The sequence below is a fragment of the Caloenas nicobarica genome, chromosome 7, assembly GCF_036013445.1.
Source record: "Caloenas nicobarica isolate bCalNic1 chromosome 7, bCalNic1.hap1, whole genome shotgun sequence".
NCBI lineage: Eukaryota > Metazoa > Chordata > Aves > Columbiformes > Columbidae > Caloenas > Caloenas nicobarica.
The window spans coordinates 12,739,370-12,764,031 of NC_088251.1; the positions used below are offsets into that span (position 1 = coordinate 12,739,370).

At 42.1% G+C, this 24,662-nt stretch overlaps 1 protein-coding gene across 1 annotated transcript in view; it reads right to left on the reverse strand.

Moving 5' to 3' along the window:
* The window catches only part of SORCS3 (sortilin related VPS10 domain containing receptor 3), a 293,071-nt gene that overhangs the window by 198,254 nt on the left and 70,155 nt on the right, over positions 1 to 24,662 (reverse strand). The window lies entirely within an intron of this gene.

Here is a 24,662-nt window from a genome sequence, read left to right on the forward strand (position 1 = left end):
TAGTCAACTTTTTCTGTTTCTCAAGGTGTTGCCACAAACTGGTGAGTCTCCATGCAAGAATTGACAAGTTTGATTATGAAAAACCCCATTCGGCAAAACAGTCGTTTTGCCCAAAATGAGCTTTGTTCTTCTCTCTCTGCTGTCACTGACATCAAGCATGAGAATTTCCACATGCTATAACCTTTCTGCGGTGGTAAAATAGAGGGACACAGAGCATGACATTCAGCTTAGACACAGAGCAAAACAAAACTTCGGCTGTATCTTTAGTGGTCAAGGAGAGTCAGAGCCTTCAGGACTCACTGACTGGCTACCTGGTATGCCATGAACACTCCCAGTCCTGTCCACGCAAAACCGAGGTAGGAGAAGGGGGGAGTTAAGCAGTACATGGGGGACAACAGGGGAATATTACTTCCCTCTGAAATCCTTGGTGCTCTGACCCCAGATTTCACAGGTAAATGTAATCCTCCTTGTTACCAGCTACATTGTGCGATGCCTTTCTCTCCCAGAAAAGCACCTGTGCACCCTGATAGCCTGTGAGCCCCTGTGCAAGGTCCCCAGCTCAGATAGGAACTTCTGCTGAAAGAACAGAGGCTCCTCAGTGGAAGTTAAGAGATCTGAGTATCTGCTCAGTATATGCTCATTAGCACAACTAATCTCACGCAGTTCATTCCCTCGGATTCTATGGGACCAGCCTCAAGAAGAGCACTGGGACATCTCTTCATTTTGGTATTGCTTCATTTTAAAATTTCAGCATTGTTTCCTCTTGCAGGATTCAAGAATAGCCTAATTTCCCTTGCATCTGCTTGGGCTGTGAAAGCATCTAGGGAAATTTTTACTTAATTCTTGGGTTTGGCTTGGATTGTTAACAAATACGTCACAGTTTGGCTAAAAGATAGATCCAAATGAGAGATACAACCCAAAGGTTTGGCTTCGTTAGTGTTTTCTTATGTGACAATGATCTTTTCTACTACAAAAGCCATGTCTCCCTCCTCCCACAGCAGTGGGACCCACCAAATCTCTGATTTGGGTTTCCCAGCTGAAAGGCTACTGGGTGAGGAGTTTAAAGCTTTGCAGAAAAATGCCAAAGGATTAATCAATATCACAATGGCTGCAGCAGTCGGTAACTGTCAGCAGGAAGAAACCTGTTCAAATTGTAAGGGACCTTGGTACGTGACTATGCAGTCAGTGCCCAACTTAATGGCTTAAGAATAGATGCTCTGAGCATCCCTCTCTCTACTGGATTCACTTTCCCCCTCCTTGATTGCGTTTTGTCCTTTTATTTCCCCACGCGGAGACCTTTACGAGGAAGATAAAAGCCGAGCTGCTTCCAGCAGGGTGTGAAAAGAAACCTGCCAGGCAGATTTGAGTCAGCGTACGCGAGCTCATGTCAGCCTAAACCAACGCTGTGCAGTGGGGAAATAAGGACAATACGGTTTTTATTGCAACTTAAACCCTGCACACACCTTCCCATAAAAATAGGGATAAGCCAGCTGCAAGCTGCAGCTACCAGGATTTGGACACCTCCTCTCCCGACACCAGCTGAGGGAAGCGGTGCAGTCTGCTCCTAGATAAAACCTGACAAGAGCGACATTTTTAGGATGTTCCCTGTATTCATTCCCACAGGAGCTTGGACAGGACTCCTCTCAAGAGTCTTTAGGAAGCCATGTACCACAGTATAAGCTCTGCCCTGCCAGAAATGATACCTTTCTTATTGTTCACAACTATGGTGAGGTTTCACAAAGTAAGTTTTCCAGTTTCAGAGCCTGATCACACTGAAGACAGCAGGATGATTTCTGGTGAGTTCAGTGGATCCTGGATCCAGCCCTAAACATAACAAAATCTCTGTGTCCTAGTCAAATTTTGACAGAACAATTTTACCTTAAATTGCAATTACAACTGAAGGCAACATCTGTACTCTCCCAGCTTTTTGTGTGTCTCTCCCCAGATCTCTTATGTTCTATGTTTCTGAAGATGTCACTTTTCTGTAATAAACCCTCCAAACTCCAGGCTAACACCAGCTTTACAGGAGTGAGTTGAATTCTACTTAGCTCCTGGGTATAAATCCAAAGTAAAAGCATGGTGTTTAGTATGGATTTTCTGGATTTTCGCCAGGATGCCTAAACAAAAATCCAGCTCTGCCTGTTGTTAATGCATGAAAAGCAAAAGCATGAGCATCCCTTTGCAGTTAAATCTCACAGAGGGTCCCAGAAAATTGCAGTGGTAATACTCAGTACAGTCACCTACAGCAACCCGTCCATCAAATCACTCACCATGCATGCCCAGGCCAGGCAACACTCTTGTACCACAACCCCAGGTGGCCTCCACCCTGTCCCCACTTGCTTTTGACATAAGACATTTCAGATTCACTAAAGGCAACTCTTGCAATGATTTGGGAGCTTGAAAACCAGAGGGGATTGGAGAGGTTGAACACACAACTTTCCCAAGAAAAGCTGTGAATGACATTCCCTACAACGCTGCCTCGTGAGGCCGCAAAGCAAACGTAAGTAAGTACTAAGGACGTGTCACATGTGGTTAAAACACAAATCAAAGGCTGAAAGGCACAGCTGGCTCCCGAGTTGTTTTCATGGGGTGCTTTTGACACAGCTTTGCAGAGGAAACTTCAAAGCATTTCAAGAGGCTATTCTGAGGCCTTCACATCATGTTGCCCCAAACGTGCTAAGAAGAAACCAGAAGCAGGAATATCAAGGGCAGATGTGGGCAAGCGTCAGATTTTCTGAGACATTCTGTTATTTGAATGCTTTAGTTGAAAAATAATGGAACAAAACATAAGGAAAATTGGATATAATTTCCAAAAGCGAATTCTGACAGAAGAAAAAAGAAAATGAAAAAGGAAAAGCCCTCATTGATTCAAGCTGAGACATTTGATTCCAATTTCTACTTTGTATTTGAAGAAGCTTAGCTTGTTTTTGTCAACACTAACAAACAACCATGGCTTTTCTGTGCCAGAGTAATTTTGCACGAAAATCTTGACAGTTTTCATTTTTAAAGCTGAGTTCAATTGAAAATTGGAGATTTTACATTTAATGTACTATTTCAAAATAAAAATAAACATTTTCTTCCCCTGAACTGAGGGAAATCTAAAACTGCTGCCCCACAGAAAATGTCCAATCTTCAACCTAAATTAATATGAAAACATTTTGCTCTGGGAAAAAGAGATAAAAGTGAAAAAAATTTAGAGGGATATTGATTCAGAAACAGCAAAAGCTTACATTTAGGTATTCTTTAATAAAAATACAGGAAACACCCTTAGAGTGCCAAATTAAACTCTTTCTGTTCATCAAACTAATCTTCCCAAAATTAATTTCAAGTCTTCTAACACCGATCTGCAATTTTCTCTGGGGTCATACTGCTCACCCTAAGGAATACAGCTCAGATGTGAAGTTGCCCCTGCCTCCTCTGGCCAGGCTCCACACAGCCACACTGCGCTTCCCAGGACACCCCAGGACAGGTGTCCCTCAGGACACCAAGCAGCTCAGCTGGTTGAGAATGAAAAAAGGCAGAAACAGCCTGCAGAACAGAGTGGAGAAATAGGCCAGGCTGAATTACAGCTCCCTTAAGGCAATACAAACCCTCTGGAAAATGCAATTTCAAGCTGAGCTTACACAAAACTAAATGACCTGAAAAAATTCAATAAACTGTTTTGGTTTTCTAGACAGAAGTGGGGATGGAGAAAGGATAATCAGATTCTTTTTTTTTCTTTGGTAACAAGTGATGTTCCACTCCTGCAACAATTTCCTTATGCACTTTATTTTACACACATGCCTCACCACAGTCAGTATGGTGGTTTGTTGGGTTTTTTTTTTTCAGAAACTATTGTCTGCTGAATACCCTGCTATAAGGTTTGCTTGACAAAAATGCCAACTCCTGACAATTCTTTATCTTCAATGGCTTATGCTACAACACAGATTAAGAGTCTCCAGCACCAAGAAATCCTGCCATCTCACTGTATAGTGTACTGAACCACTAAATCCAGATATAATATGATGGACTGCTTCTCTAAAACAAGGCCAGCAGGTCTCCAAGACTGCCCAATCCAGCAGCCTTGAGTTTTGACACAACTTTGCTGGCATAGAAGCAAGAAAAAAATATCACCAGAAACAGTAGCCCAAGTTTCATTCCACACTGAAAACACAGGCCTGAAGAGATCTCAATTGTTGAGACAATTATTAGGAATCTCTGAGCCCATAAATCACAGAAGTGCTCAGCAGCTCTTCAGAGTATTCAGTGGTGTAAGAATTTTGATGCCCATAAAATTTTACTATGAAGGAAAATTACTTTCGTTCGTTAAACCCTCTTCTAGATCCTGCCAATTCTAAACTGGCAAAGTGCTTTGCATATACCCCACAGTAGAATTTATAACTCAGTTTCCCACAAATGAGAGCATAAAAGCATTGCAGTTCCTTCAGCAGGTTGACAATGACCTTCAGGACAACCAAGACGTGCCACATCAAAGGTAGTCATGTTCCTGCATCAGGCGATGCTCGTAATAGAGACAAGAGAGAGAAGAGCACAGCAGTCGGAGAGAACAGGTGATCAGTTCAAGCAGACATCTGAAAGGCCAGCACTAATCCACTTCATGAGATTCATCTCCTCTCTAAGTCATCCTGCCATATCAGCACAGACATTAGCACAGCTCATCAGTAGCCCTGTCCACGTATTTACAGTAATTAATAACGAGCAAAGAGATGAGCACTGGGCAGTGCGACAAAGAGACCACAGATAGATTTACATGTGAAAAATGAGAGCTCTCTGCCTGCTTGCTCTGGCATTCTGGGGTCTCCGTTTCTTGCCCACAGACCTATTTCCATGATGTTTGCAACCTTTTCTCTCCCCACACACACAGCAGCCACAGGAAGCTTGTCTGCAATTTTCATCTGCCTTTCCCTGATCCATGTGAGAAGAAAAACACCCAACAGGAAAATTTAAAATGTGAACAACCACAGTATGACCAGTATGAGTAAATTGCTCACAGCAAATTGGCTTAAAATGCTTGGGGACCTTAAAAGCCAGCAGCACTGCTCCATGGAGATCCATGGTTGTTTTGTTCTTTTTGTTTTGGGGATTTGTTTATTTGGAGTTTGGGGGGGGGGGGGCGGGGATGGAGGTGGTTAGTTTTTTTATTTGTTTGGTTTTGGTTGGGTTGTTTTGTTTGGTTGGGTTGTTTTTTTGGTTGGGTTTTTTTATTTGTTTGTTTTGGGTTTTGATGGTGAGTATTTTTAAGGCACAAAATTAATAACTAAAGATGAACTGATCGAACTCATGAAGCTATTCAGGGTGATGAATTTGCTAAGCTAAGGTCTGTCTCTTCTCACAAGTAGCAAGTGATAGGAGAAGAGGAAATGGCCTCAGGTTGCACCAGGAGAGGTTTAAATCGGATATTAGGAAAAAATTCTTCACGGAAAGGGTTGTCGGGCATTGGAACAGCCTGCCCAGGGAAGCGGTGGAGTCACCATCCCTAGAGGTGTTTAAAAAGCATTTAGACGACATTCTTAGGGACATGGTTTAGTGCTAGAGTTAGGTTATGGTTGGACTCAATGATCCTGAGGGTGTCTTCCAACCAAAATGATTCTATGATTTATATAATCTCTGGATTCAGAGATAACTCAGGCAAAAGCCACCAATATCAGCCCAATTTTTCCCACATAAATGCTCAGAAGGTGGGCAGCAACTCATTTACGTGCTCAACATACATTTGTGCTTCAGTGTGTGGTGGGTTGACTCCAGCCAGCAGCTAAGAACCTACCCAGACAGTCTCTGCCCAACCAAGGGAGATGGGGGAGAGAACCAGAAGAGCACAAGTGAGGAAAACTTATAATTCCAGACAGTTTAGTTATTACTGTGAAGGATCATATTATGTGGGAGGCAATAACCTCTTTGGCCAGTTTGGGTCAGCTGTTCTAGCTGTACCCCTCCCAAGCTCTTGACTGCCCCTCACCTATTCCTGGGATGGGCAGAGCGAGAAAGAGAAAAATCCTTGACACCGTGCAGGCACTGTGCGGCCACACCTAAAACACTGGTGTGTTACCAACACTGGTTTAGCTGAAAATTCAAAACATGGCATGACACAGGTTGCTGTGAAGCAAATTAACTTCATTCCAGTACAAATATTTTCCTAGACCAAGGTACAGTGGATCTCAAAAATAATCACTACATAGCCCTAGTCCCACCAAAACCGCTTCACACAAATACACTCTCAAAAACACATACATGCATGTGATCGCACTACACAACATCACCATCCTCATTTACCCTAGAGGTCTACGTGCAGTTGCCAGTACTCAAGAGTGTCATCTCTAGTTGTGAGAAGCATATAACATTATTACAAAGCTCCCAGGTGAGGAATTTAATTTCAACAGGTGTTAACAGATTCTGCACTGTGAAACAAGGCAAGTAACTTCACCTTTGTTTTACTGATGAGGAACCAGAGGCAGGGAGAGATTAAGTGTTTCTCTACATAGGAAAACTTGGGAAAAAGAATCCAAATCAAATTTTAAGAGTTTGGTTCCATTCACTTTGCAAATACATCACAAAAAAATCAAATTAAAGACCACTTTATTCTGAAAGAGTCTCTATCCAGAAATTTAACATAGCTGAAATAATCCACTTCAACACATTTAGTTAATTCAAGCTAAGAAGCATCAGTCAGAAGACAAAGCACCAATACAAGTTCACCCACAGTAACAGAAAAATTAGCAAAAAAAAGAACACATACACATTAAATAACAATCTACCTTCTTCTCCCCTGCCTGGTGAGTGTAGCTGAAGAAAACGTATCTTCAGATACTTACTAGATGTTAAGGAATAGCACAAACTAAGATACAAGAAGAAAATCAGAGGTACTAACAACAAACACGCACCAAATCCTGCTCGCTGAAAGTCAGAGTGACACATTTGCACCAGTAAAGTGATGCCAACTTAAGCAGCAGCAAATTACTTTTTTTTTTTTTAATCTCTAGAGAGATTAAAACAATCTGTGGGTGGCTTCAGGCACTGCAGGCAAGAATCCTCTGAAATTGAAAGAGACAAGTCCCAAGATCACACACCAAAGCAAAACATGTTCCAGTGAACTTGTGATCTCAAACAGCTGAGACTGTCAAATTGGTCTTCAAAACAAGAACCAGTAACTAAAAGAAAGATATTCTCATTTAATCCTCCTTTGCCTGTGTTGCTTTTCAATTTCCAGTATGAAAACTGCCACGGTATGCTCCTTCTGTCCCCTGTCTTCCTCCCTTTCAATGTAAATCAGAAGCAGCAGAATAAGCAGGAGCCAGAGTCTTCCCATGGATTCCCCTGGGACGCTGGAGACAGATCACATTATCTTCACAAAAGAGCCCTCGGGATCTAAGCAGCAGTTTCAAATTCCCATTTAAAGGGCTTGCAGTGAACAAAGAGAATCTGAGGTGGAAAAAGAAAAAAACCAAAACCACTACAGTGCTTTGCAGAACCAGCCAGCTCAGGAAAGCCCAACTCGCTCTTGCCAGGCTGCTACCAGCAGGAACAGGGTGGGATTCTTGTGTGTTCGTTCTCTGCTTGGAAACTAAAGGACAAGCCCAGCCTGTCAGAGAAAAAGCACCTGTTGGCATCAACGCTGAGACAGACACCTCTTCCAGTGTAATGGATTTACCTTTCTGGCTCACACAAATCTAGAAATGATTTTGAATTGAGCCTGACAGGATCTCTCATGCTTTTGGTTTTAAACATTTTGGTGCAGGGACTGTGATTTAGGAAATGTTCAGAGGTGCTTTGCACATACAAGTCCATGGCACGGTTGTGAATGCACCTGAATAACACCACCACCAAAGCAACGACTAGTGCCTCCAGGACTCAGAGGAATCTGACCATAGTGTTTTACAATAACATGGGAAAAGGAGTCAGATTCTCATCCCCTCAAGCTATAGATTTCAATTATCACCTAAATGAGAGGTATTCATTGGAACTAGCTATACAGCATCTGCAAGTCAGCCACATTGCTCTTCCACCTCCACTGCACATCAAAAATTAAACAATATCTCTCATAGAACATTTTTTCCAAGGAAATAGGAGGGAAAAAAAAAAAAAAAAGGTAAATGTTGCTTCGGTTTCAGCAAATATACCTCCTGTATACCTATGTGCTTGCCTTTAGTGTGCACACACAAAAAAATTACAAACGCATGCTTAACACCTCATTCCTAAAGAAATAAAAGAACGGCCTCCAGGAAGGTTATCAGCCCCTAAAGGGCAGCTGGATTCTGTCCCAGAGGCTGCAGTACCAGGTCATATAAGAAAGCCTTTATCCTTTTCGGGATGGGGGGTGGGGGGAGAAATCACTTCATAAAAGCTAAATATTATTAGAACTATTAGCCACATGGCATCAGGAGAGAGTGTCTGGGAAAGGTGTGGTGTATTAGTCACCTTTTTAAGGACAGCAATAAAACACAGGAGACATTTAAGTAGAATTCCAGACCATTAGGAACGAACGCACTGGAGGAGAGAGTGGGCACATCAATACTGTCAGCAGCTTTCCACTAATACTAGTCAGAGTAGTCAGAGACAGAAAAAAACCCAGTTCATCTGACCCACCCCCGACAAGGCACAGCTGTGCTCCACAGAGTCTTTCCCAGCTCTTCAGGATGGTCTTGCTGCACATAAACACATATTCCCACCAGAAAAGACATCTAGATTGCTTAAAATAACAGAATCCTGAGCTTTATCTCTGTGTAACTCAGTTAAACATAAATACAATCTCTCCTGGCAGGTAGTGATATGATTTAAGGGTCCCCTATCATACATTATAAGAGGTGATAGCAAAGAACTCACAATTTATTTTTATTGATTCAGCAACCAATGCTGGATCATATATCCCAATTCCTCCCCTGTGCTAAGAAGCCTCCACCAAAGACTTGGGAAATTTAATTTTTTTTTCCCCTTCATCTTCCTTTTAAAGTTGCTGTGTGCACATCTCTACCTAAGTTCAGGAAGAAAATAAAACAAGGCCCCAGCTACTTCTCTGGCTCCATTTTTGTTCCAATTATCTTCTGATACCATCTGCAAACCAGCAGATTTTGCACAGCAATTTAACTTTGTGGAGTCATATACCTGCTAAAGGGCAATTTAAAGCTTCTGACATGGGGACCTGAAAAGAAGGAATGACTTGAACTCCAGGTGACAGTTCTCAATTAAAACTAAGTAAATAAGGTTGACAGAGGTAAGACAGAGCAGCCCTTTGAGATGTTGTAAACTGCCATGACAGGTGAGGGTTTTCCTTGGGGACTGAAGGCAAAACTGACTGGTTCCATAAAGGAAAGTAAATTATGTGGGGAATTTTATGTCTAAGCCATTCCTGAAAGCAAGAGAGAAAAAAGGTCCTATAAGCTGATTTTTCAAGAAAATTCAGGATGCTTATTCTTCTTCCATTTCAGACTCCAGGCTCTACTCAGGAACTCTCACTCGTCTCACACACACACTCTCTCTCCCCTCCTCTATATATGTACATATATATACAAAAATATTACTGATCTTCCTCAGATTCCAATTAGAAACTCAAATAATTGGCACTGAACAGAGCACGGGCAAGAGATTCCTTCTCTTCCCAGTGACAGGAGATGGACTGAATAATTTGTTGAAGTCCTTTCCAGCCTCACGTCTATGACCCAAAGATTCATGTGAAAATGCTGCACTGCTAGTTCAGGAGAACAGCAGCAGGGAATTAGGTGCCATGCCACAAAAACACACACCTGTTGTGCTCCGTAGAACACAGAGCCTTGCCTTCAACATGACAGCAGGACATGGGTGCTGGAGGAGCCACCATATCAGCAGAGCAGTCCTGGCACTGGCCTGGCACTCAGAACCGGGAAGGGCACTGGAGCCTCTACACTCTGTTCCCAGCTTTGGTGCCAGCTCACCCACCTGCAGGGAGACTAATTTGTGATGGCAATTTTATTCTGAGACAATATTGTTCAATTTTGAACAATATTACTCTGAGAAAATATCCTTCTTCCTCCAGGGGAACCAGTCCAAAAGTTGGAGGTCCACAGATGTTACCATGAAAGCGAAGGATGTACCTGTTGTGAGACAAGCACTTGCATCTGCTTTTAACAGTCAGTTAAAAGACCTTCCACTCCTGCGACTGGATCCTTATTATCAACAAATCCAAGTACCTTAGTCTTTGGCTTATTCCCTTCCTTGCAACAGCCCAGGGAAATAAGGATTGTTGCAGTTTGCCAGGTCACAACTGTAGGCACAGAGGAAAAAAAGGGCAAAAACGCACAAATTGTTCTGTTATGGGTACTGTGGTTATAAAAGTCCAGTACTTGGATTTTTTCCCCCTCATTTTCTACCTGACCTTGAAGGACTCTAACATCATTAGTATAAACCCACGATTTAATCATAATTCTTTAAATATGCCTACGTATTTATAAATATAACTAAATAGTAGGGAAAGTGAAATATGAGAATCATTATAGAAAGAATAAGATAAAAATATAAGTGATAGTTTAGAATATAAGAGTAACTATCACAGGCAACTTGGGTCAGTCAGGCTGAGCAGCACATACAGGATCAGAAAGTGTTGGAGGGAAGAGACAAGCAGGGAAGAGTCAGGGCTCTCCACAGACAAAAGGTCAGAAGCAATAGTTTGAGTGCTGACTAGCCAATTAACATATATTTTACATTATTGTAGATTCAACAAAGATTAAATGATCTGATTAACTTATATATTAAGGTAATAAAAACGTGGTTGGACCAATTGACTGCACTCTTCCGACCTTGAACCTATGTTTATGCAGCTACTCCTATCTGCAGATGCCCAAACCTACTTTAAAACTCAGTGACTCAGCTGCGGTAAGGTCAAACTCTACCCTAGCAGCTCCTTTTCCTACTGGTATTCCTCTGAACTAATCTTTGCTCCTGATTTTAATCATCTTTATTGTATTTATTTTCATTTTTATTCTGTATTCATCATGTGCATATGTTTCATCATCACTACAGTGCCTGAACTCCTTGTGCCATAGCTACATAGCTGCTTTTTTAAAAAAAATTCTTTGTGTTGTATCATTAAGTAGTTAAACAAAATTATTTTCATCTGTTGCTGTGAAAACACTCTCTCTCTGGGCAACTTTCTTCCTTTATTCCTGTGCGGAACAGCTCCTTGCACATGCCAAGCACCCCTGGAGCCCTGATATTATTTCCTTTGAAAGGCCTAATCAAGCAGACCTTCGTGAAATTTGGCTCACCAGGTATTTCCAGAAACTGAGCTGAGAATAATTCCTCTGTGTACATCCACCACACTGAGCCAGCTGTACGTAACATCCTCCTGAATCTAAGGGCACTAAACCAAAACAATTGCTGTTCTTCCTATGGATTCCAGAGGGACAGGTATGCTAGCAGCAAACTGGCCCATGCAAGACACTAGCAACAGCTTCTATGATGTGCAACAGAACAGAGGACAGTTCAAGTTTCAGCTTCTCCCTTCTTTCTGAGGCATCCAGGCTTGCAGACCATCCTCTCCAGAGAGCAGCCCTAAGCATCGCTGGGCCAGAGCCCTTTGGATTCTGCCCAATAACACAAATAACTGTATGAGCCAGTTGATGGACATTCACAGTAGGGAGACGCCATGGGGTTCAGCTCTACCTCCAACTGACTTTTAACTATTTCAGATTGCAGCCACATCAGCAAGAAAGAACAAACATGATCTGTATCACAATAGCCTGCAAATAGCCTCACCCAGAGATAAAGCAACATCCTAGCAAGTGGAACAGACACGTGAGCAGGTGCTGTACCGCTTGTCTCACAGAAGGAACACACTGTGGTTTCTCCTCCTTCATGCTTGGCCACATAAAGACTTCAAAACTGTGAATTCACAGCACTGATGGGATGCCTCTCTCCATGTCAGCTGAAAGAGCAGGCCCCTAAGATGCCCTACCATAAGAACCTAACTTAGGGCTAAGGATTCCTCCGGACAGCAAGAGGCTACAATAGTGATACTCCATGGACTTAGCTCTGGGATATACCCAGGACCTGAGATTAAAGGCATTAGATGGACCTCAACTCCAAATTCAGAGCTCTGGTTTGTCACTCAATCCAGATAATCCATTTTCCAAAGCAGCCAGTTACCAGAGTTGTGCCTGCCAAGGAAATAAAGCTTTGGAAGAAAGACACAGATAGTACAAAGTGAATATTTTTTCCCATCTAAGTATTTCCTAAAGACTGGTAAAAAATATTTGCTTAAAATCTGACCCTGTAGGAAGGAAAAAAACCCGCAATTTTTTTACCCCAAAAAATTGTCCTGTGAAGGCCTGGCACCAACTTCAGGGCTGGGCAGGTGGAACATGAAGGAATGTATCAGGAACCACAATAAAATCACAACTTTTGATGTCAGCCCAATATTGCAAGGGAAGTGGGGCGGGCGAGAGGGCAAGGGGGCAAATTAAAAAAAAAAATCCGTTCATTTGTTTTTGAGGTCTGCAAGAAAGAAAATATCTTTTTCCCACTTTAGAATGTGGAACAGCACAGTTAAAGCTGTCAAGGTCATTTTTTCTTACAGACTTAAGCGTTCTGTTACTTAAAAAAAATAAAAAAAGCTGAGAACTTGAATTCAAATGTCCTTTAATGCAACATTATGGCTGAGAACTTCAAAGCTGTAAAAGACAGGAAATTCAGAAGTACAGAGTCAACATTATGCACACAGATTGTATAAAAGAGGCAAATCAACACTGCAATCCGAAATACTATTGACTTTTAGAGCTGGGTGGGTCCCAGGGGAAGTTGGTCAGATGCAAATACCTACTTGCTCCATACTGCAGCCCTCACTGCAGTAGAAAACTTTCAGAAGGTTTGACCTTCTGAGATCACTCTCCTCTTACCTAGGGACCTAGAAAATTCTTTGTCTAGATCTGAAAAAGTTTGACCCTCTAGCCGACAGAGAAATTGAAGCATAGTCTTCATTTCAAGCCACTGTCTACATCCTTCCTCATAAGAATCATGGTTATGACAACTAGGACTGCTGACTGACATTTAAACTGCGACTGGTTTTAAGATCAGGATTTGAGATGCTATAACCCAGGAGGATAGATCCCTTTCAGTCTTGCATGGCAAAGGAGAGATTTAAACAGAAGGCTCAGTGCTTTGCTCTGCCAGCACCTACTCTCTTCACCATCACAAGAACATCTGGGACTCAAAACCTGGAGGTAGAAAAGGGAGAAGAGACAGAGTCTCCTATTCTATGAATATTCTCTGCTGTGTTGCAGGGTCTCCAGATGACCTTCAGGTTATTTCACATACACTGGCTGCAGGGTTGTCCTGCACATTGCACTGAGATATCAAAAACTGCCCAGCACTGCAGAATGGTTCTAAACAACACAAATAGTCTCAATGACTATTTCTGCATTGACATATTCTCAGTTGAGAACTAGAAGTTTCTCAAAACTTCCAAAAATCTTTCTGCCCCTTGAGGAATATAACAGAGAATGGCTGTGCAGTGAGACAAAAAAAGAATGCAAATTGACTAAACCAGACTTGTAATGGCCATTATGCAAGGTCTCTGATAGATCACTTCGTTCTTCTCTTTACTATCTCAGGAGCCTTGAATTTCCATCAGAACAATCTTTTCTCCTCTCCCTCACCAGTCACATCACAAGGTCCTGTCTTCATGAATGTCATGAATTCACAGGAGCAGGAAGGACTTCAGACATTCTTCCACCCCCTTATCACTCCTTGCCATACAGTCTCTCTAGAATCTGTTATGACTAAACAACAAAACCTAAGATTGGCACCTGCTCTGAAACAAAAAACATGTACTGGAGATGGGCCAGGCACACTAGCTTGTCCTGTTTTATTAGAGCCTAGACTAGAAAAAAGCAATAGTCTCTAGTTGTCTCTGGATTGCAATAAGGACAGAGAGAGGCAACAAAGCTTATCTGAAGGTGAAATTCAATCCCATTCTTGCATGACACATGAACACAAAATCTTAAATAGGGCACTAGGAAATAAATTTGCCAGTTCTTCTTCAGGTAAAGCTAGGTCATCTCCACAAGTCCCATGCAAGTTCTCTCTATGTGCTGTGATTCTCCAGTGAACAAACCCACCACCCATTCCAAATTTCATGATATGATGGCTGCAAACCCATGATTAAGAATAATTCTAATAATCACAACAGCCTCCAAAACAGAGGACTATAATATAAGCTAGATCCAAGAGTCTCCTGTTCTGCCTTTGTGACTATGCAAGTTCATCACGACAAGAACCCACTCCAATGGGTGAATAAAGTTCAAAGACAAACAGCAACAGGCTTTTCATGAGTAAATCTTGAGCTGGCAAAGGATTAGAGTTCCAAATGTTACCAGAGGCTGAAGCGCAGTGTGGACCAGAGGACTGATTCAAGCTGATGGTGTCATGGTGTCAACTCTATACAGGTTCTTTGTCTTACCTAGCAAGATACACAGGTAGGAAAAGGTGAGCAGAAAGTCTTAAGTAGCTGTGACACAGTAAAGAACAAATCCAAAGGTCCATTTTGCCTTTGCTGTTTTATGATTGTTCTTTCACAAGAGTGATCATCTACAAATTACTTCTAATAAAGCACCTCCCAAACCAGAAATATTTTTCTGGGCCCTTGTAAAGCAGGATCGACAGCAAGGGCTCCAAAGATAATCTTCAGCAAACCTCATTATTGGAACAGTGTAACCTGTTGTAAATTCACATCTACAAGACAGCTTAATGAAGGTACTCTCCACTCCAGCCTTTCAAAAGGCAATTGGTACAAGTGTCTCCAGTAACTACATCAGCACAAGACTGTTTCCAACAGCTCCACAGACCTGGGCCAAGACTACTGCAGTCAGAGCAGCTATCATTAGGAAATTGATGCTAAAGCAAACAGGCATCAGGGGTTCAGCCTTGAACCTGTCAGAGCACCACAGTCCTCCACTGCATCAAAGAGCTCAAGTCATCTCTCATGGATTGTTGCACTTTGTTTTTCTTAAAGCCCTAGCTCTTGGAAGCCAGGGATGACTTGAAACAAAACAACAACACATACCCAGTCTCAGTTCCCACTTTTCTGATTTCAGAGGGTGACTTTTAAAATACACTCAGATCTCCATTTAAAGTCTTTGGCTTCTACTCCCCAAAGCACCTCACATACTCCTTATTTTTTTTTAAACACACGCGTAAAGACAACTGTCTAGCTGCATATCTAACTATAGATGCAGCTACATAATGTTTTTAAGCTCCATTGCCTTATTTTTTTCACCCCTGAGAAAGAATACAGAAAATCAACTGAGGATGTTTTTGATGCCTCAAATTAGCAATGTTACAGTCAGAATGGCACAGAGGACTCCTGAATAGCTATCGCTAGTACTTGAAGGTGCCATGAGCCCTTCACATTCAAGAATACTGGATTTACATTTCAATATAAAGAAAAAATAAAACCAACTTGATTCACATGCTCTTATATCAAGAGAACAAGGGGTATTTTTAGAGCAACAGCTTAGCATTCACAGCACGTGTGGCATTCTTGATTAAACAAGAGATCTCCACGAACATAATAAACCTGTAATTTTATTGGCCAAGCACTATGAAAACAATTTAGAATACATGGATTGCAATGTTAAGCTAACTGCAGCCCATGTATAACACCCATGAATTATAGCAGTTCGGCAACGAGCTGACCAGTTGCTTCTCATGGCCTTTAATAACAATCATCCACATCTTCACAGCACAACAGAAATGAGAGATGGAAGAGGCCTATTAGCTCATCCAGAAAATACTGGATTGTTCCCTACGGGATAATTGCTAATACTCTGTCCAAAGTAGATTTAAAGCTGTAAAGCAAGGTAGCCTCTTTAGCAAGGTTACTCACAGCAGCTGAGAACCCAGTTTCATAAAGCTTTTTCTAGACATTGCATTTAAATGTTTCCTCTCTTTAAAAAGGTTAAAGCTAGTCCAAGGAGCCTGGTCTCCTTTGGATTGCTCTCTAGTCAGTCAAGAGAGGGGAGAGTTGGTCCCTTTTTGCTACAAAGCAACAGCATACAGAGACTGACCTTTGGCTAACAGATTTCAGAAACAGTTCTCCCCTCCACCCAGCTGGTCCTTGCCGGCTCTTGTCCACTTTGCTCCCTACGCAGGTGTGTAGACTCATACCCTCCTTCCCACCTCAGAAGTCTTTCGGCCATATATGCATGTATGGATTTCACTCTAAATATTCATTCAGTAAATCAGATCTCCCAACACACTGAACACCCCCATCACGTGTCCGTGCACTATGTCCACTTCAGCTGTACCTTGCTGGGAACAAGTGGCAACACCACCAGCCCAAGGACTGGCAGCTCCAGTGCAAGGGACAGTATCTCAGTGTGTCCTGCGCGAGGGCAGGGGCTCTGGCATGAGGCTGTGTCTAGTTAAATGTCCTTGCCACAAACAGCGTCAGTCATGGCTCCAAATACTGAGCTGTATTTCCACCACTCAGTAAATCTCCATGCACTGCGCTAGCCGCTTGGAGAGTCCTGAATTAACAGCAAATTAATCTGTGTACAAGAAGAACTCAGATATGCCTGAGAGAGAGGGGATCAGGAGATTTGTGTAGATAGAAATCATAACACGTATACCATAATCCAAGCTAAATCCAAAGTCTTACAGGTGTGACAGTCCAGCAACCAACACAATGGCATCTCGCTTCGTACCCAGGAGAGTCAGTAATGCCTCCATGAGAAATTTGTGTGTAAAGGTAGAAACAGAAACATTTAACACTAATTAGAACTCCGACAGATCCAAAGTAATGAAACCAAAGGCCTTCAGCCTGTACGAGGTACCTCAGCAAATATTATCATTTGCTTGAAAAAAAATAAAGGTGAAATGATTTTCCAAATGACAAAGCAGAGCTGGAACTCAGGAGAAGGTGCCCTTTAACCCTAAGTATTCCACAAAAAGCCCTTTCAAACTGTAACAACAGTTACCAGCAGATAGGTAATGACCCCAGTAACAGTTTTGAGAAGTTTTCCAAGCTAGGGGCAAAGGAAAAGAGCACATGCAAATGAAGCTTCTTGGGTTTTACATCTCTAACTTTATTTCCTTGAGAGAAGTTTCTTCTGAACTTGCTTCTACCACTCTTCTAAAACTTGTAGTAAAAATTAACATGCCCATGGATAAGAAACCCTCTGGGATTTTCAGCCACTTGATCCTCACTCTTAAACATACTACAAAATTCCCTGCTATTAACTGAATTGTTGCTAATGTTGGTCATATTTGTCTTGTTTAGTATAAGTATTCAGTGAGTGCCCTAACAATGTTACCTAAACAAGCCCTGATGTCTAGTATCTTTGATATCCAGACACACTTGCCAAATAGTTGAGCAAGCAAGATTTCAACAAGTCACCTGCATACACTCACTCCATGAGCTTGTTACATTGTCATAGGAAAGCAGAACTAAAAGGGACAACATTTTGTCTGAAACAATTCACACAGCCTCATGTGTCCCCAACCTGCAAATGCCAAGACACTTCTTAACTTCTCTGAACAAAATTCAGACCTTCGCTGCAAAAGCCAGAAGAAAACAAAATCCCACCAAAAAAAATCTTGTACCACAGGATGACAGGAAAAGTCAAGGGCACTGCCACTGTCCTCCGTCCTTTCAGTAGTGAGGAATCTGAGAAATGCCAAGATGATTGTCTGAAGTGGACCACAGAGAGCAATCTCTCTGCTCCCTAGCTCCATGAGGAGACACTTTTTAAACATTCTGCTATTTACACACACTTTTCAAAACACACTTTCACAATTTGTCAAGTGTTTAGCTTGTATTACCATTTTCAAGTAGAGACCAGGAACACCCGAAGAAATAAGATGTATAAAGAACAAGAGCAGAACTAACAGTTCTTTATCAGACCTCCCCTGTTCCACTCAGAAAGTGATCATGTTACAGTGAAGAGTTATGCTTATATATCTAACATGGTACCATAAAATCCTTCATGATGAAAATCACAAAGAAGCAGTGATTGATTATTTCTGCCACAAGAAAAGAAAATATAGTTTGAGGATGTAAGAGAAAGTTCCTTTCAATCTGAAGAATTACCTTCCTTTTGGGAAAGATGAACCACCCATAATGACAGAGGAAAATCTTTGGAAGTAGTAGCAGAAAAAGACATTAGAAGTGGCAATCACCATGTCAGACACACTACTCTGCAGGGAAAGGGAAGAATGGCCAGATAATGAAATTACAGAGCACTGAAAATGTCAAAGAGCGACAGTGCTCTACCATCATTCACGGGTTATATGAGGCATTAACATGCTGATATCCCATTCCAGTGACAAAGGCGGCAACAAGAACAGTAAATAGTCCAAAATGAATCTGTTGCTGAGACCAGGAATTTAATGAAACAGGGAGACGGGCAGAAAATGAATCTTAGTTCCACTGTGCAGCCTTCAGACTGGAAGCTGCTGGCCCTGTTCAGGAATAGTAATAGCTCAAGGATGCATTATTTGACTTCCCTTATCTATAATCCCCCTACACTTATGACTCATCATCGCAAAAAGGGGTATCAAGTCTCACCAACAAGCATCAACCTTGTTTGCAGGCAATGACACACAAGCTGTACCAAGGTAAGGTATAAACGAGGGGAAAAAAGTGCTTCACAAAGTGATCAACTGCTACATCAGGGGTCCAGGGAGGCTGGAGGATCTCTGTTCTTGGAGGCTTTCAGAACCTGAGTGGACAAGGCCCTGAGCAACTTGATCTAACATCACAGCTTGATCCAGCTTCGAAGCTGATCTGAGCAGGAGCTGGACCAGAAGACCTGCAGAGTCACCCTTCCCTGCACCCCGCATCTAAATCACTCTATGATTTTAATGTGTTCTGCACCTTTCAAATAGAAACATCGCTGATCAATGCACAAGCAATCACACAGCAATAAAGCCAGAGGACCCTGTTCATGCAATGCACTTTTCTAACTTAAGATAGTTGATCGCTAACATAAAAAAAAAAAATCCTCTACCACCATTCTTCTTACAAAAAGGAAAAAAAGACAAGTCAAATTGAGTCAAAAATGTATAGTCTGTTTATGGAAACCCACTTCTGGAGACAGTCTAGTGGGCTGTAACACAGCTTGGGACAAGTGCAAATGAACCATCAGATTCCAGACAGCTCCATGTGGAGGCACACATACACAATACCTCTATATATCCTCTCCAGATATGGCAACCGGGCAGGGCAGCACCACCCCAGTAGTACCACACAAAGCAGCCAAAGTCGTGCTAGGACCATTGCCTCTGCGGTGTTAGACTGCAGCAGAAATATGGCACTGTACTCCAAAACCCCAAATTTGGAGGTTCTTCCTAGGTCTGGTAGAGACCTATTTTCAGCCCAACCTAATAAACTCCTATTGGAGGGCTGGGAGCAAGATGGCTTCAAAAGGTCTGAGAAAATCAGCTAAAGGATAAGGCTATCTAGCCTCCACAGTGGTTCCTTACAGAGCTTGGCTTTCCTGTTTCAAAATAATATTTCAGAACTAAGTTTACCTAAATTGTATCAGGTACATGTCTTTGAAATATAAAAAGCAAAATGAACAAAAAAACCCATTCACTTAATTTAATCTGGAAAATATAAATAAAGTGGTTTCCTTGTTCCACCAAGCAGATGCAAATTTAATTTCAGATCATGTAATTTGTTTTCTGTAAACAAAAAAATTAAGCATGAAAAAAGAAACCCTTGCAAACTCTACCTCTTATCCCATATAGTATGTGACTCCCCCTCCCTGCTGGCCCAAATAACTTTTAATACTATGGTTTTCAAAGGCTGCTGGAATTCAATCCACTAAAGGTATGCAATAAATGAGGCTTTGCAAAGCGTATACGTTCAGTAAGTGCCAGTATCTGGACATCTGTGCACAGGGGTGATTGATTTAGAAATGTGTGTAAGATAAAAGACCCATCCCTACCGATTTCAGGAAGGCCAAGTTTTCACCACATTTTATTGCCAGCCAACCTGCCAGACAACAGACTTAACCAGCCTGTGAATCAAAAATCTTTCCACCCACAAGACTGTCATTCCTTCCCTGCTACACAAGTGCATTTTGCACCATGCCCAGAAAGTTTAAGTTCTCATGTTGCCTGATTAAGGTGTGGATAAGATCTATCACCTCGGGGCATTCTTAAATACAACCATCTCATTCACTGCAAGGGCATAATGTTCTTCTCTCTCCATTGAGCAGTAGCCATGGATCATGTGGCAAGAGGCAGCCTTGGAGGTAGGTAGATGGATGTCCAACCATTCCAAGCTTCATGGTCATATAGTAAATACCTTATGGAGATCTATGGACAGACAGTACAGACCTTGGCAATGTCTTTGTGACTCAAAGCCTATCTGTCACAGCAGCAGAAAAAATGAACAATAGCCAGCTTTGAACTGCAGCCTACACTCTTAATTATACCTGAAGTGTCTCCCAGCAACATCCAGGACTGGCTGAGATAGCACTTACTTATTAAAGCACATCGGAAATAGAAAACTGTATCTTTTGAACCTAGAAGCAGTTTCACATTCCACCTATTGTGACTCACTATCCCCTCTACAGGAGTCGCTCCTGAGATCTGCACACCACACAAATTTGTCGGTGTGCCTTGCATTTGTAGAGCCCATGAAGCGACTGCCCAACATGGGCACTATGTTGAAAGAGGAACCTATGTTGGGATCGAATAAGGTAAACAAGTTTACTTTAAAGTGTGATCACATCTGCTTTGCCACAGGGCACTTGAAGTCATCAAGATGCTGTACAATTCAAGATTACTCTGGGTTACCCTAAAAGGAATGTAGCACCTACAGATGCAAAGTCTGGACACTTCAAAGATACGCATAAAGTCAATACAGTGCACTCACAATTCCAAGCTGTTTCTAAAAGTTATTATTAGAAGGGAAATGTGAAGTCCCCTCTGTCTTGCATGTGTCTGATTTCTTATGCAGATGTTCTCAATCATCTTCCAAGTGAACACCTGAGGTGCAGCATCAGTCTCCTGCTAGTTAGTAGTATTGCTATCCTGCACAAAGCTTTTGGATGTCCAGCCCACTGGGGCTGTAGTGGCTGGCTGACTTCACGGGAACATCAGAGAGCAATAACACAACCCAGACAGTGTGCAACTTAAGTGGAGAGGACATGCCAGTGAATACTAAAAATAAGCAGAACTCGCAAAGAAGAGGGAGATTTCACAGTGCACTGTCACTGTTCCAGCTTCTTTACATGTGAATGTCAGGAATGAGCAAAACTGAGTCTAGCAGCTTAGAGAGTTACCTCCCACAGCTATATGTTGTTACAGTTCAGACATGTTAAGTGCCTTTTACTTGCCCTAGCTGAAAGGCAATGAGTTAACCTTCTTTACCAGGCTTAGACTAGGATACCACTCTCCTAACAAAGTATTTCCTACCAGCAGATCACAGTGGACATCTGGGAATTACCCTTCTCCAAACAGAAGCAAGTACCACTGGGAAGGCAGAGAGCAGAGGCCCATCTGACTCCATCTCTGAGCTCTGCTCCACCAAAATCAGATGAAGTTCCTCACTGCTCTCCCACCTCTTGCTGTCTTGACACTGCTGAGATCTCCTCCTCAGCTGGAGATTCAGTCTCCTGCCTCTGTCCCCCACACAGGTCTTGTTGCTACATCAGTGCCACACAAGAGCAGTCCCCATCTCTCCCCCAGCCATGCGTGGCTTAATCCAGTCCTCACTGCAGCTTTTCCTTGCACAGCCTACTTAAGCTTGTTTTTCTTATCATCCTTCCCGCAGCCTGAAGTAAAGATGTAATCACTATAGCTGCAGTGTTATCCTCCAGAAATTACTTCGTCACAGGCAAAAGTGCAAAAATACAATTACCTGCTTTAGCTACAGTGGCTTAGAGGGACCTAGTTTTGAAGTGCTTCCTATTTTCCAGGAAAACAGTGAAAACTTGTACCTATATGTATAGCAATCAGTAAGTACTTGTACATTTCCTTTAAAGAAAACTCACGAAAATGATACCAGGTCTTATCTGCCAGAATTATATAGTATTTCTGTCTCAAAAGCCTACATGTAGTTGTATCAGAAAAAAAGCATGATAAGCCACCTCCAAGGTTCTTGTTATTTAACAGGCCTGAAGGAAAGACCAAGCTGCACACCAGTTCTTGCAAATCAAGATGTTGCGAGACAGAGAGAGATGCAACTGGAGCTGAAACCTGCTGCCACTACTGCAACACGTAACAAAACTGGAGGATCATTCAGGTTTGGAAGCAAACTCGAACTAGTGAGATCTTGAGAGACCATCTAACTGATCTCCATTCTCCAGGCAGATTCTACTTTCTCTGAATCACTCCCAAGAGATATTTGCCTAGTCTGCTTTTAAAGATCTCCGATGCCAGAAACACTACAGCCTACAAAGGATCTATACCAGTCTTTCCTCACTTTACCATTATAAACCTTTTCATATGAACTAACCTTCTCTTGGTGTTTTTCAAGCATATGATTTCTCATTCAATACTTTATAGATATATAGAAAATATTATTAACCTTTAACAACTGTCTTTTGCATTAATTTTATCATCCCTCTTCAGTTTCCTCTTTTCTAACTAAAGAACTTCCATCCATTCAAGATTTCCTTGTAAGCCAGGTTACCTTGTGTTTGAGCATCTTCATTCTTCTCTTTCAGGTTCAAATTATCTTTAAGTGAACTTAGACTGGCCACAGGGCTAATACCAAGGCCTTACTTGGACTGAGTGCACTGCAAGGATTACTTCGTGTATCTTGCAGGTTATGTACAATCTTGCTCATTGAAGCTGATGGGGGTTTGCTTCCTGGAAACACTCTCCTCCTGCAATACCTATTCTCAGTGTACAGTGGAGTTTGGTTGCTAAAGGAGAGACTGACAAGAGCGAAAGCAAGCTACCGAAAGGGAAAAGTTTGAGTAAATGTTTGTGTATTTGCTGGCAGGACAGAGAGGGTAACATTGCCAGGACTGCTGTGCAAATGGAGAGAGATTCTCAAGAGCTAATTGCTTCTCTTAGAAGAAAAAGATGAATGCACGTCTGGGATGGGACAAAGAAAATGAACCAGCTTAGTAAGACGTTAGAGGGTGAAGCAAGGCAATAGTAGTCTAATAGTGTCAGTGAGAAGCAAATGTAGTCCAGCTTTGTGCACTAAGTACACAGGAGGAACAAGTCTTCCAAGACTAGGTGCCGTGAGACAGCACACGAAGGAAAAGCAGAATCAAGTACACTGTGCACACAATGCAAAAGGGCCTGACTTGCAAACTTCAGAGTAGGAAGCCCACTGCTAGCATTAAGGGTATTAAGTAGGGTTCTGTTACTGATCCCCTTCTAATATAACAAGGCTGGATTAGTGTCTGACTTGCTTTGTTTCAGAAGTAAAAGGTGACCCAGTGAAGTCTGCTGGTCCAAATAACCCAAAATAAAAGTCAGAGAACACAGCAGAGAAGCTTACTGGTTCACGTGCAAGCAACTGAGAGCCAAGTCTAGATTTATCTTCCCCTTCTCCCTCCTCCAGCCCAACCTGACTCGCTTTCGGTCCTCAACAAATATTTTAGTGAACAAATTCAGTACTACACAGTTGTACAGATATTTCGGCAATAGGATTAAAAGGATTCCTGTCAAATATGGCAGGCATCAAGAATCATTGTCACCCTGTCCTCACATAGAAAGGAAACAAAAAGGCAGGAAGAAACAGGAAAACACAGCCCCTGGGCAAAGAGAACAACCGAAGGCAAGATGACAATGCTGGAGAAAGAGCAGAGAAATAGCTGGGTTATGCTACAACATGCCAAGATCTGGAAAGGCCAAAGCAACCTTGTCATAGCAGAGAAGACAGTTCTTCCTGATATACAGCCCTAACAAAACTGTGTGGTATTAATGCAATTTATGTGGAACATAATGTAGTTAATTTATCCCCATAAAGGAAAGCGACATTGTAACTCACCAGACAGGTTCTGGTTCTTACCACCACTTGTGGTACTGAACTCAGCATGAGTTTCTGTACCTGACTTTTCATTTCTGGGTAGCTTAAGCTATTCAGACATTAACCTTAATGTGATAGTCTCTGTGGCAATCCAGAAATGACACAGAGCCAGCCACATTTTTTTAACTGTGGTTCTCCATTTTTCTATTTGCTCTCTCATGTTTAGGAAAAGAGTCAGACTGACAAGACTGGAGAACAAGCCATTTATTTGCCGCCACAACAGATATGCAGCACAGGACAAGTTGCCTATGCATTGTTCCCTGCCAGTGTGCATCAGCCTTGGCTCAGGGGGACCCATCTCCAAGGGTAAGAGCACGAATCGTTTCTTGCACAACCATTCAGAGTCAGCCTCTCTGTTGACATCAACGATTTCTATGAAGTACGCTGGTGGTTTTGTTACGTGGATGTTTATCAACTAGGAAGTGGACCCAAACTACTCATATCAGTTGTGTGTCTAGGACACTCCCTTATTTCCATTTCCACAAAAAAACTGGTTTTCATCAGCAAAACATCGTAGGCTGGTGGTTTTTCTTCTTTCCACATGGATGCTCTGTCCATTCTTTGACCTCCCAGGCTGCAGTTACCCAGGGCCCACAAAACAGGTGCACAGAGATTAAATCTTTCAACAGTAAGTGTAGGCAAGAACTCTTTATTCGTGCTTTAATTTCCATGCACACATCAGGGCCTTTTGAAGTAT